General features: G+C 39.6%; 1 protein-coding gene across 8 annotated transcripts in view; it reads right to left on the bottom strand.

Moving 5' to 3' along the window:
• The window catches only part of LOC121632847 (protein shisa-6), a 97,318-nt gene that overhangs the window by 14,354 nt on the left and 67,628 nt on the right, over positions 1 to 15,336 (bottom strand). The gene's annotated exons all lie outside the window — the stretch shown is intronic.

Here is a 15,336-nt window from a genome sequence, read left to right as displayed (position 1 = left end):
CAGAGTAGCACGCTGATGTTCTAATTGTTGTCAGTGGGTGAAACATCCCTTTAATTTTCTCAAATGAACACAAATGAACATGGAGAGAGATGAACTGTGGAGCCTGCTGTTATTTCAGCTGTACCTTTGAACACATATTTACATCAAACAGAACTAAAACAGTAGCAACCAAAAGCAGATACATTAAGGGGAGGGAAAAAAGCACATAAAGCAGGGCTGGCATACAATATTTATCACATCCCGTCCTGGAACATGCAGCCACTCTTATTCCTGGGAAATTGTATTATTTAGGAGTAAGAATAAGTCAGACACAGAGACTGCATGGATCTGAGAGGCAATCATTAGAAAAGATTAATCATATGCAAAGCGGTCGATGCAAGAAAAACCTCCCGCAGGTTGAATGAAAATTTTAAAACATTTTCACCGTTTTAAAAATGCAGACATTGCATCAAACGCTGCAACTGGATAAAACACAAACACAGGCAGAAGACAGTCTTCCAGATTTACATCACATGGGATTTATGCAAAAAACACACAGCAAATACAGACAATGAGGTCGATATGAGACGCTGATAAAAGCTGGAAATTTGAATATGTATAAACATACAGGGTTCGCGTTTGAGGCCCTGTAGTATTTAATAATAAATAAACAAATAAGTAAATAAATAATGATAATAGGCTCATTCCTTAATGATTCTAATTCAGAAATACTTAAAGTTAGATAAATAGATCAAGTTTTAATATAAAATAATAAATTAATAAAAAGCATTTCTAAGTAGACTAAACTACATTCATCTCAGAGCAAAGAATTTAACACCTAATTTAGCCTAAATAGCATAAAATGACCGCACTTTCTGAGCTACCTTAAATAAGCCATCTACCTTTTAAGATGAAAACACAGCTACATTCTGTATTACACAGTTTACACATATTTTTCAACACGCCTGTTTTCCTTTACAAATTATAAAATGTTTGTGTTTTGCATAACAAGAAATGTCAGATTAGATTTTACTGCTGCTGCATATCTGCTAAAAGAAGACAAAAAAAAAACAAGCTTATAAAGAAGTAGGACAAGGAGGCTGGCAGACCAATTCAGACACAGAAACGGTCTGTCTGACCATTTCAGGCCTTGCAGAGGATTGGCTGGCAGGTCAAGGCCCTGCATGAATCCGCCTGCTGTTGTAACTGACTGAATCTGTATGTTTTCTAGTGAGATGGTGGAATAAATACACTTTTTCTTACAAATGCAATGATCAGGTAACAGATAGAATTCAGTTATCTGGATTTAATCATCTCATGATCAAAGTTCCAACATTGCAATGCAGTAAATGAACATACGGACATGTTAACATGATGCTTTACTAACTAAAGGAAGGATAAACTGTGGAAAAACTCAAATGTTAGAAATCCAGGACCAACAAAGAAGCATATATAAAAAGGTAGTCCAACTCTGTTCAGACCTGCACATAACTTGTGTTATCCCCTCAAATTCCCAAAGACATGAAAATAACCCAACTCGGGCTAAATGGATGAGAGACCAGGCTGTGACTCAAGCTCTCAAGTACAACTTCACTAAATTTTATGCAGCAGAAGTAAAGCACAACAATGCAAGATCCGGCTTAATCCCAGTCATACTACGAGGCCTCTTCATTGTGGGAACTTGCTGAGCAAGCAGCTAAAATATACCTACGTTTCAACGATAGACAGTTAGCTTTTAGCACAAGCACAGGCTTGGTTTGGAAACCTTGTAGCTATTATTATTTTTTTTTTTTTTTTTTTTTTTTTTTTTTATTTATTTTTTTATATATATATTTTTTTTTTGTGTGTGTTTTTGTAAAGGAAATTCTTTGCAAGTTCCAGGAGATGTACTGTAAAAATGATATTATTTGAAAGGTGATATTTCTGTGTCACCTTTTATGGGTAAGCTGGTAGACTTTCACTGGGGTGAAGGGGTGTCAAAATAATTTTAGTTTAGGGGCCACATGCAGCTATATTTGATCTCAACTGGTAAATAACAGCATAATAACCTATAAATGCCTAATTTGGCCCTTTTTAGTGGAAAAAAATATGAAGATGTTCTCATTTAATAAAATATTCAACAATCTGAAAATTCAGTTTCAACAACATTTAGCCTCAGTACATCCTACAGCTCACAATAAATCTACAAAACATTTAATCACAGAAAAATAGCGTTTTACACTCTGATTACACTAACTTGTCAAGAGCTAGAAGTTATTTTAAATGTACATACCTGTACATTTCCACATCTGTATAGTACTTCTGACCACCTGAACTGACGTATAACACCCCTGTAGTACATCATTCCCTCACAAGGGCTTATTTATGAACAGCTCCAGTCAACGTTAGTCACGCATACTAATCCAAAATGAATGTTGTCTAAACTCTAAGAAACACTGTGACCTCAGCATGCTTTCTCCACATGTAACTTACACTCAGTCCCTTGTTTCCAGTCCAGAGAACAGTTACTGTGGCCTGTATCTAAAGGTCCAATCAGACGTGTCCAATGAGCAGATGTCAGAGGATAAACAGAATGAACAGGTTCAGTCCATCATCCATCTTTCCTCCAGTGCAGGTGTGTTTGTGGATGATTTGGGAATGTGATGCAGAGGCACGGTGCAGGGCTGGGCGCTGCACGGTGGAGGTGCTTTGGTTGAAAGATGGGACCTTTACTGAGCCCATTGTACTGAGAGAGCTGACGAATGACAGCTATTCTCAGCAGTGTGTTGGGATCTGTGTGCGTGTGTGTGTGTGTGTGTGTGTGAGAGAGAGAGAGAGTCTGCTTTGTTTGTGAGGAGAAGGCAGCAATAGATGGAGACTGTGTCGTGGTGTTACCGTCGCGACACGTTCGTTTGCTGTCTGCTGCTGTGCCTGTTTAAAAATGCATTAGAGCCAACTGCTGAAACATCCATTTACATCTGTCACAGAAGTGAAGGAGGGGACTGGGGGCCCAGCGCTATCACATCATGGCGCTCAATATCTGCTGGAGCTATGGAGATAGATGGGATGAGTCTTTCTTCTGTTCATCCTTTCTCTTTATTCATATCTCTGCTAAACAGTAACTCTGAGAGAAAATATTACTCATGTGTGGTAAATCCACAGACATAAAACTGATTCTCCTGAATATATTACAATAATATGAAGTCTTACACCATGAGAATAGGAAAGTACATCCTATTTCAGGTAAAAAAAAAAATCTGATTGTTACCGGGTTCTGTTACAGCATTTTAATCAGCTTCAGGTCTGAACTGGACCAGAATTTACGGTCCACTCAATGTCGGCAAGGTGTCCAGGTCCGAAGCTGCTAAACAAACCCGGATCATCATTGTTCCCCCGCCGTGCTTGAAAGATGGTATGAGGTGTGTGTGCTGAGATGCTGTTTGGTTTTTAGTGCATCATGACCAAACATCTCAACTTTGGTCTCACTGTCCACAGCAGATTGTCCCAGAAGTCTTGTGGTTTGTTCAGACGCAGCTTTGCAAACCTCCTGCAACCCATCCAAACAAGCCATGCTCATTCAGTTTTTTCTCTCGCTGTACTGTCATGAACTTTAATATTTAACATGCTAACTGAAGCCTGGAGAGTCTAAGATGCAACTCATGGGCTTTTTGACAGTCTGGTGTTAAGGTGAAATTGTTGGGAAATCAACTCCCAGTCAATAAAATTTTCCATCTAAAAATAGTCTTTCTTTCTGTAGAATGATGGACTCCAAATATTTTGGATTTTTTAACCCTTCCCGGATTAATAACAGCAAAAGTTGCTTCTCCAAGATCATTGCTGATGTCCTCCTTGGCATTTTGTTAACAATAATAACAAACTGACAAAACTTCTGCATCTCTAGGGTTTATTTTATTTATTTATTCTACTTTATTAATCCCACCTGGGATATTATTTCTCTGCATTTTACTCATCCTAGTTGCTAGGGGCAGTGGGCTGCCAGATTCCAGCGCCTGGGTAGCAGCAGGGAATTAAGGGCCTTGCTCAGGGGTCCACAGTGGTTTTACCTTAGTTGCCAGCCCAGGGACTTGAATTCAGGTTCTCCAGACCCAAGTCCACCTCTGTAAGCACAAGGCTACCACTGCCCCTTGTATTTAGTTATTTGTTAATTTGTTCGTCCATCCGTCCGTTCATCCGTCCGTTCGTTTGTTCGTTCGTTCTTCCGTTCGTTTGTTCGTTCAACCGTTTGTTTGTTAGTTCGTTCGTTCGTTCAAGGTGTAGGTCATGTATGCACAGCATTAGTTTGTCTGTCTGACTGTTGGCGTGGGGTTGGTAACTGGGCCCTTTGGGGCTTTTGTCAGGTGATTGATCCTACGGCTTGGAGGAGGTCTGTGCTTTCTGAGGGTTTCTAGTATTGTTCAGCTAAAATTGAGTAACATGCAATGTATTGTTGTTTATTTGAGGCTGCTTTGACCTCAGTGGAAGACCCGAAATAAATAACATTCAAACTGAAAAAATATGTTCATTTTTACGAGAGTCTAAATTTAAACTATTTTTAGTTTTGTGGAAGAAGAAAGATTCAACATTTTCAAGCAAAGATTATTTTTATGTTTGTTGTTTTTAACAGGTTTATGTCCAAAGGTAAATATTTTTGATTTCCATAAAAATGAAACGTTGAGCGTACTCAGTGTTAAACAAATAAATGATAATGTCAATCTCATTTTCCTTTTCTCGAAAGCTTGAACTGTATTTTCATTCATGGCAAGCAAAAAGAAAGGCTGAAGTTTTAACAACTTGTTTCTTGTTTTTTTTCACAGTTTCAAAGTAAAAAATGGTGAAAAAATGCAAAAACGTTTGTTTAGATGAAAATATTTGAGCTCTCATGACTGTAACAAAGGTCTCAGACCTCAACTTGTTAAGCTTATGGCTCGCTCATAGCCACATGTAGGAGAGGGAAGGTGATTCAAGTTTCAAAGCTATATCAGTACCCTGACATTTAAACCTTGTTTTAACATTCAGCAGCCATTGCCCGTCCAATCAGCACTCTGAAAATAAAAACAGATGATGCCAAGAGAACAGGAGAACGCTGAGGCTCTTCTTTGTTTATAAGTAACTAAGAAATGACAGTTAGTCGGACTAGTAGAGGTAAAGTTGATGTTGGTGTTTGGTTAATAAAAGCTGTCTGACTGCAAAAGACCTTCAGAAGGATTTAGTATTCTGGAGCAGTTCACGGTTCTACTGTGCAGCCACATCTGGAAAAATATCACCTTCACGGAAGAGTCATCAGACGAAAAACTCTCCTGCTTCCTGAATACTAAATTTAGCTCCACGGGCCTGAACGTCTGAACAGGCCTGATACTGAGACAAGTAAAACCAAATGTTTTTGTCACAATGGCTCAACCTCATCCAAATTATTCTCTTCTAATAAACACAAGTCTACAACTCTGAGCTATAATCACAAATATTTCCTCACTGAATAATACGTTTGCAGATGAGGGAACCTCCTCCAGGGATAACACAGCAGGTTGTTCTGGCTTTGTAAAGTAATGCCTCCTCATCTCTGAACACAGTTACCAGAAAATATGCTGCCATTTTATATTTCTGCAAACCAGCATCTCAAATCAAGAAGAAATCCCTGCACATGTCTCTGCTCAGCAGCTCCAATTGTTTACGATTCAGCCTTTCTGGACCTTTAATTCTGGAGAACAGAATCATGTACAGTGTGTACACTTCTTATGTGGCTGTTTTACTTTTTAATGTTTCATTTTTGGGGAAATGCAAAACTTTTTAGTCATGCTGCTCTCAACCTTTCAGCCTACTAATTCGTGGTTACTAAACAGTAGGAAGAAGCAGATGACTCACATCCGTTTTCACGTCAGAGAAACTCTGAGAAAACCTGAATAAAAACTTCTTTTCTCTTGGGTTACTTGGATATTACTGTTTATCTCTGCGGTAAATCCTCTCATTATTAGTCTTTTTCTTTCTTTTTTTAACTTTTCTTCAGTTAAGCCTAATAAGCCAACTGGTTTGGTTAAGAGAACTAAATATCTGGTTATGGTTCAGGAATCTTAGATGGGATTGTCTTCTGCAGAACTGATGTTAATGTGCAGCAGTATAACATACCAGTAGTATCATTATCATTATAAATGGTTTTAGCTGTTCTAGCTCCAATTTCAACTGGTATCAGCCTGAAACTTCATTTAAAGCCTTTTTTTTTCCTCAGTACATTACTTCAGAAATGTCAGGGTGTGATTCTTGCTGTGAGCCGCACCACTGCATCCATCCTGCTGTACCTGCAGTTTCATTCATTCATTCTCTATAACGTTTAGTCCAATTCAGGGTTGCAGGAAGCTGGAGCCTATCCCAGCAATTAGCAGGTGAGAGGCAAGGTACATCAGAGACAAACTACCATTCACGCTCACTCCTTGAGTAACCAATTAACCAAACATGCATGTCTTTGCATGGTGGGAAGAAGTCAGAGTACGATGACAGAACCCGCGCATACACTGGGAGAAAATGCAAACTCCACACAGAACGTTCCAACCTCTAAGTTTATCACAATAAAATGAAATAAAAACTACCTCTGTGACTTTTTTTTCCTTGTGTTTAATTAAGGCCAAACTGTTTCCAGATCTGTAAACAAGCACCTTCAACATGGAAATGTTCACTGATGTTTAGTTAACGTGTAGCTGAATATAACAGGCTTGTTATTTCTTAAGGAAAACACAGGAAGAGAAATGATATGTCCAGATCTTATCAGTGTGTACGTTGTCAAAGTGGGTAATTGTAGTCAGATCTTTTGATCATCACCAGTCATGTATCAACATGTGGTATGTAATTGATTTATTAACCATCCCACCCAGTAATTTACATTTATGTGAATCTACACTCACTGGCCACTTCATCAGGTCCACCTTGCCAGCACCAGGTTGGACCTTGGAAACCTTCCTCAGAGGTTTTTCTCCATATTGACATGACAGCATCACACAGTTGCTGCAGGTTTGTCGGCTGCATCCATGATGAGAATCTCCCGTTCCACCAAATCCCAAAGCTGCTCTACTGGACTGAGATCTGGTGGCTGTGGAGGCCGTTGGAGTCCAGTATCTGGGTATTTTTCGGTCTTTAATCAAGAGAGTAATTCTTTGCTTTGAGAGCAAGATTTCTGGTTTTCATGCTCAAATATCATTCTCTGCTCTCTCAAAACTTCTGCTATTGGATATTTTTTCTGTCTTTCAAACCTCCTCCAGCTAATAGAATACGATATAATTTGAGCAAATCGTCCCCACCTTCTTCAGGGTGCGCTTGTTTTACTTGACACAGTGACTCCACACTCTTAGCCCAGATTTTCTTTGAATATAAACTTTCTATTAGTTAGAAACCCACCACCAGTGAACGAATGAATAAAAAAAAAGATATATCTATAATTTTTTAATTAACCCATTGCTGTTATCTCAGCACTGCAGATTTGTAATTAAATCAGGCCACGTTGGTACTAAGGGGCCCAAAGTGGACCAAGAAAATCTCCCCCACCATTACACCAGCAGCAGCCTGAAGCGTTGATCCAAGGCAGGATGGATCCATGTTTTCATGATGTTTCCAGCAGATTCTGAGCCTAGCATCTGAAAGTGGAGCTAAAATGGAGACATATCAGACCAGCAGCGTTTCTCCATCGTCTATTGTCCAGTGTTGGTGAGTGTGTGTGAATTGTAGCCTCAGTTTCCTGTTCTTAGCTGGCAGGAGGAACCCGGTGTGTCTTCTGCTGCTGTAGCCCATCTGCTTTAAGGTTGGACGTGTTGTGTGTTCAGAGATGCTGTTCTGCAGACCTTGGTCTTAGTTATTAGTTAGTTATTTGTGTTAACAAGCAGTTGGAGCTGATAAAGTGTCTGGTGAGTAGACCTCATCATCAATCCTTTAACTTCTCAGCAAAAAAACTTCAGAAAAAAAGACAGGTCACACCTGCAAGTATGCACCAATTTAAACCCACTCTTGACCACCCGATTTCCATACAAAGTCCAGTCTGAGGGAAGCAGAGAGATGGGCAGAACTGGCCAAACCACCAAGAACAATTAGAACCTTGAATCTCATTAAGATTCTAGACAGACACATTTAGCTATATTAAACAAACAGTTGCATGTATTTAAAGAAACTGAAGCAGAATTAGAACCTTCAAACCCACCATAACATCATCCTCCTGATCTCCATGAACTATCACAAAAAGCTTCTACCCACTGACACCTCCTGTATGCTGTCCATCAGTTATTGCCTTCACCTCCTTAAAACTGTCATATTAAAATAGATCCAGAGCCAGTGGTGCTGTCTAATAATATGATGAGTTAATTGTTAGTGACTGACATGCCCTCTAGATTGCTGGGTTAAACAAACTCCTCATTTAAATTGCTAAATGGCTGTTTTGCTGCCAGTATGTGGATGACACAGCTGTGTGTTTGTCAGATTTAATGGCTAAATCAACCTTATACACATCTACGATCAGTGGACTGCAGAGACCAGACTCGTTCTTCTGGATACAGTCGCCTCCAACTCCACAAGAGGATTAGTCACATTAAAATTCCCTTTGCTCATGCAGTAAGTGTTCTCTGGAGAATACCTCCTTGGCGAGTTTGCATAATAGCATCCAGATGGCATGCAAGTGACTCAGTAATATGACATTTGGTGTGGCATTTTGTTTCACATCACACTTCCAAGCATCACAACCACATAAATCAGACGGCACACTGAGCGACTGTAAAACACCTTGAACTCTGTGCCAAGGTTAGATGAGCATTTGCACTGATTGCAGTTACATAATCAAAGATGTATCGTGGTAACCACAATTGATTTCTGAGAATTTGTGCTCTTAACAACTGAACAGCCTATTCATGATATCCACTCAGCCCTCTATGGACGGGCTTGTGTGGCTATTTACCTACAATCTGTTAGTATTTCCATGAAAAGCACAATGATGGTCATCAGCTTTCTATGTGAGAGAAACAAAACAAAACAGCTACCAAACAAGCAAATAAGGTCATCAGTGTTTGCCTGAGCAGCTGCATTCCCCATGAGGTCAGCTTCACTATGTCAGCTGTAAGCAACACAATGAAAAATTACATACAAGCAACAACAAAGAGGAAAAAAAACTATAAATACAAGGTAATATTAGACACGTAGGCTCCAGAAAACTTAAAAAAATGAATGATATAAAAGAATCACAGTCTTCCACACTAACACTGATACTAAGGCATTCTCCTTATTACATTACCATATTACAGTGCAGTCAATACAGTTTGTTCTTCAGGTGAAACATAGAAAGGATGGACATTCAGTAAGTTTCCAGAGTTTATATTCTACATACATATTTACACCTGGCATCTGTGCGAGATCTGTATCTGCAGACCTGAGAGGATGATTTCTTTGAATTATAATCAAGTTCTTGGGTTGAAAAAAATCACAGGGAGCCTATCAAATGCAGGAAAAGCAACACTATCAACAACTATCATCCAAGGTTTCATTCTTATTTTAGAGCTTGACCTGCTCAACTTCCAATACGTTGCCTTGTCCTGGCACCTTCCTGGAACCCGGCCCAGAATAACATTTTCCAGTTAGCGTATGCTCCAGTTAGCAAACATGCTTACAAATTGATAAAGTCTCTCTGCACTTGTTGTCACTTTCCTCTGTTAATAGTGCAGAAACATTTACAAACACAGACACAGCAGAATATGCAGAGATTTTATCTGCATAAGGTTAATATTAATGTAGTTGTAAAGATGCAGGTCTAACCCCAATTTCTGCCCTTGGTTTTACAATGTCAGTGTCCCTTTTAGGGACCTTAACCCTGGATATTGAGCAGCTTTTGATTTTTTTTCTTAAGTTTTTTGCAGAGAAGTTAAAGGATTGATGACGATCTCCACTCACCAGACACTTTATCCGCTCTAACTACTTGTTTACACAAATATCTAATCAGCCAATCACACAGCAGCAACTCAGTACATCAAGTCATGTAGGACATGGTGAAGACGACTCCCTGGAGTTCAAACTGAGCATCAGAATGAGGAAGAAAGCGGATTTAAGGAACAGGAAGTCAAATAAGCACTGGTTCCAACTAAGATCTGCAGAATATCATCTTTCAACACACAACACGTCCAACCTTGAAGCAGATGGGCTACAGCAGCAGAAGACACACCGGGTTCCTCCTGCCAGCTAAGAACAGGAAACTGAGGCTACAATTCACACACACTCACCAACACTGGACAATAGAAGATGGAGAAACGTTGCTGGTCTGATGAGTCTCCATTTCAGCTCCACATTCAGATGCTCGGCTCAGAATCTGCTGGAAACATGAAAACATGGATCCATCCTGCCTTGGATCAACGCTTCAGGCTTGGGCCCCTTAGTACCAGCGTGGTCTGGTTTAACCAGCACAGCCTACCTGAGTATTGTTGCTGACCATGTCCATCCCTTTATGACCACAGTGGAGCATCTTCTGATGCTACTTCCAGCAGGATAATGCACCATGTCACAAAGCTCAGATCATCTCCACCTGCTTTCTAGAACATGACGATGAGTTCACTGGACTCCAACGTCCTCCACAGCCACCAGATCTCAGTCCAGTAGAGCAGCTTTGGGATGTGGTGGAACGGGAGATTCTCATCATGGACAAACCTGCAGCTACTGTGTGATGCTGTCATGTTAATATGGAGAAAACCTCTGAGGAAGGTTTCCATCACCTGGTTGAATCTATCACACCAAGAATTATGGTGGTTCTGTAGGAGACATAACAAAGAACAGAGACAACTTCATGGCAACCCTAAAGGCTTCATATCTCTCAACAACACGGAGAAGGAGCAGGGTGGAGGGATGAGCAAGGAAGGAGGAAGAAGACAGAAAAACACAAAAAGGATAAAGTGCAACTGAAAGCAGACAAGAGAAGAAAAAGTATGAAATGGGAGGATTTGGTGGGGAGCTGCAATAAAAAGAGGAGAGAAGCAGCATCACAGGCGAGTGATTACAAGCTATCCTCCACCCCTCTACCTTCCAACTCCACAACACCCACTCCAGATCTGTTAGAGAGCCATCCTCAGCTCTCTGCACCACTCCCTTCATGACATCCCTCTCTAAAACCAACAACCATGCCGTGAAGTTTGCCCTGCCAAGAGGAGCTGCTGGAGTTGTGACAGGCCCCAAAGAACTGGTGGTGGCAGGAGCACAGAGTGCACTGTGCATATGTGTGTGTGCATCTTTGCATGCCTGTGTGTTAAGGTGTGTGACAGGTACTGTATGAATAAAGATATTTCTGTCTCACTGGCTCTGTTGTTGTTACCACCTCTCTGCGCTCCTCTTGCTGAAGGAAGCCACTGTGGGTTTGACATTTAACACCTGACAAAGAGTGTTCACATTTAATCGCTAAATGTTAACCGCCATTATAGCCCCACTTCACTCCATAAGTGGGGGACAAAGCTTTCGGCCCCTGGATGGAAGTAGCTGCCACCTCCTCATTGATTTACCCCAGCGGAGCAGGAAGCTTAACTCTGACCCAGTTGCAGCAGTGGTGATTATACTTATATGTTATATTAATAGAACTTCTAGCTCTGATCATTTTTCCACCTCTCATTCTTAACTGAGTGGCTCCTTTGACTCAGAAATTGGCATTTAATTAACCTATATATCCTCACATAAATATATGGAGGAAAACTATTAAAACAGCAAGGAGCAAAAGCTTCCATGTTCACAGAAATAAATTCCCATGATAATGAAGCTTTTTTCAGAGAAAATGCACTTAAATGTTACTTTACTTGGATCTTTGTTCAATTTTACAATCATCACTGACAACTAAGGCAAACAATATACTTGCTTTTAATAATTACATGTACACATGGTCGTCATGCTGCCTTGTATGTGTTTTGTGTTTGAAGCATCGTTTGTGCACATCCTCAGAAATTTACGCTACATTTTCACAAGCTGCATTAAGCTAGTGACCAGTAGGGGGCAGTGTAGGACCCAATTTGACCAGATGTAAGGCCGTAAAAAGAATGGACGTTTTCCAAGACAAGACACAGATTGCTTGGTTTGGAGCCCTAAGCCACTGCTGCCTAATTATTTTTAACATAATCTCAAAATTACGCAAATGCTAACCTCTACTGTCACGATGCTTATTACTTTGTTTACACTCTAGAAAAAATTAAATTATAAAAACAGCCCATTTCACAGATAAAAATCTAATTGTGCTTTACAGCAAGACAAGACATAAATATCTAACAAGTCATAAAAAAATGAATGAATAAATAAAAAAAACCAAACACGGTTAGTTAGAAGCTTGTCTGCATAGAAATGTCTTCAGCTGTTTATTAAAAGAGTCAGTGGAATCTGCATCTTAAAGACAACAGAAGAGAGTATTCTGCAACTTGCTACTGCCTGTAAAACAGAGTTTTACTGGGTGGATTGATCCAAATATTGATTTTCCTGAAGCCAAGGCTAGTATCGCTATTGACTGATAAATCTGTGGTGAGACTGATATTTTTCTTGGGTTTTGGGGGCAAAATGTTAAAAATGAGAGTCAACCAGTAGTAGGGTTTGCTTTTGTTTAGATAATTTGTACTGTTTAATTTACTTTTCTTAAAGAATTGTGTAATAAAAGGGAATACTTATTATTTTATTATTTCGTTACACTGTTGATGTTGTTATTTTACATTGTTTACAAACAAAAAAGCTTAAATTTAAAGTTCTCAGTTCCGCTGTTCAGTTTTCTAATAAACAAATGTTTTATTTGATAAAAGAAATTACACTGTGTTTTGTTAGGATAATAATCATGATCAATAATTAAAGGCAAACTCATTAAGTGGTTGTGAAATTTCAAGCAAAAAGTATGAGTATCATATCAGCATCTGTCGTATCGGTATCAGCGATACTTAGCCTGGATTTACTTGGTATCAAATTCCTACCATAATTTGCAATATTGCCCGACACCAATCAGCAGCAACCGCTGACCTGATGACCTAGGAGAAAATTCAGCAACTCTATGTGGTCTGAGCTCTCTCATGCGCCCCCTGGTGGAATCATCTGGTAACAAACACAATACACAAGCAAGTTTGTAAGCAATTTCACCCAGGATGGAGACGGCTGTTTACAACAGAGCTGGCTGATTTAACAGCCTTTAAGGGCCTTTCTGTGTGTGGTTGTATGTTCTTCTCAGACCTTTGTCGTCCAAAACCTTGAGGTATATGATACAAAGATATTTACTCAAAACATTCAGGTGTTAACCTGTAGGCCAACATCCAGACAGAACCTGATGAAATCTAGATCTTAAGGAGCCAGCTCAGAAATGTGAAGTTTTGCATGTACTAGCCAGTGTGTAAGGGAAATGGCTTCCTGGTTCCTTGTTTTACATCTTTGGTGTGTGACTGTAGGACTGTGATTTAAGCATCGTGTCCTGCCTATTTCTTCTCTTTAAATATGTAATTGAAGACATCAGCCCAAAGGAACCCTCTTACCACAATAGACATATCTTCATGAGAACATGCAGGTACAATTTGGTCACCAATTGTTCTTTCTAATACAGGAATTAAAAACATGCACATTTTCCAGGTACAGTGCTTGTATCCCACAACAGTGCAGTTGAAGCAACAAAGCAAATGTTGTTGTTTGGAACAGTTTCTGCACTTTAAAAAAAAAAAAATTAAAATATTAAAAAAAAAAACTGCATTTTTCAACCTGCTGAAAGAACTGTGGCGGCAGAACAAAGCTGAATTTAGAGTTAGCTTTGGTACTGTGCTTCATTCCAGGGACAATGTGCCACAGGTTCTTTGATGATTACAAACCTATTTGGCCCACTCACGTCAGGGTCCAGATCTACTTGCATCTTTTCCTTCAGTCCATCATGGTCCCCCAAAAAGTTCAAGTCATGAACACAGCTGCTTTATATTTAAACTCAATTCCAACGTTAAATTAGTGATGTATTGTGAGCAGGATGGATGCACCTGCAACATTTTACATAGCAAAACTGACCATGTGGGGAATTCCAGTTTCCCATGACAAAGTTCAGCAGCTCATCTGCAATTTAAAGACAATTTACAGGTGTGCTTTTGTGTTTTTAGCCTCTAGGGGGCAGACTGTAGCATTCCAAACCCGATATCGCATTTGACTTATTAAAGTTTCTGTTGCTTTCATCAATACACAAACTTTTCCACTTCAGTCAAGCTTAAGAAAAAGATTAGCCTTGTTATTTTTCTGTTAGTAGCACATGCAGATTAACATGCAAATTGGAAATGTGCTTAACAACGAGGATAGAATTGCACAAAGAAATAACTTTTGTTTAAATTTCCAGAATAAGAGCTCTGTTATCTGTCTTTTACACCAATCAGCCTTAACATTAAGACCACCTGCCTAAGACTAAGGGAGGTTCCACAGACCCCAATACATTAGTACCTGGGATGTTTAGAAGGTGGATTAACATCCATCATGACAAAAAGGGTAATACCCGAGACTCTGCTATGTTCATGGAGCTCATCTTAAGAAGTCTTTGCAGGGCCCACCTCTGCAACACACACTGGTCTGTACATACTTAGGGGGCAGGTTTAAAAGAGGCATCCATGCAGAGGCCAAGATGCAGTTTTCCTCAGCCTAACCTGCCAGTGGTTTTAATGTTGTGGCTAATCAGTGCTCACCAGCAGGCTGAAATGCACAATGATGTTGCCGTGTTTTACATCACGTTCATTGGACCAACTTTTAGTGTAAAAACAATAACACAGCTTTAAATACGGCAGGTGCATTTCATACAATAAGAAATAACCTAAACTGAAAAAATACTAGAAACAACCCCCCACCCATTAAAATAAGAACAACAACACCAACAACAACAAAAAAAAAACATCCAATCTTAGATCACCATAGTGTATGCTTACATTATTTGCAAACTCACACAAATACACAATGCAGTTAGTTGTTTGTGCTTGTTGGTCATCATTGGTTCCCATCTGCTACTGAGTAAAAACTAATTAATGAGCATTTTGAATTGGTAGAAATTAACAGCTAAGTAAAAGAAAAAAAAATCCAATATTATTATGCATTTAGAGATAAATCCATTAATGAGTCTCTAGAGTTATAGATGCACATCCTGTGTTCTTCCAAGTGCAATAAAATTTCCAGTCCAGACCATTTCTGTCCATGCTGCCAGTGAGTATCACTCTTTATCTCATAACTCACAATCATCCCCCGAGACACCAAAGGCCACGTAGTTACTTGACATGTCAGTTCCCTCTCCGGGATGACAAATGTACCATTATGGTCTCAGCAGGGATGAGGAAGGGCAAAAGGTTGAGATGGACTTCAGTTTGGAGTTCATTGTGAATGTGATAGACAGTGAAGCCAGTCTGGACTATTGTGACCCTGTGT

The sequence above is a fragment of the Melanotaenia boesemani genome, chromosome 21, assembly GCF_017639745.1.
Source record: "Melanotaenia boesemani isolate fMelBoe1 chromosome 21, fMelBoe1.pri, whole genome shotgun sequence".
NCBI classification, from domain to species: domain Eukaryota; kingdom Metazoa; phylum Chordata; class Actinopteri; order Atheriniformes; family Melanotaeniidae; genus Melanotaenia; species Melanotaenia boesemani.
The sequence above is the reverse complement of the archived record's forward strand: the minus strand, read 5'-3'. Positions and strand labels throughout refer to the sequence as shown.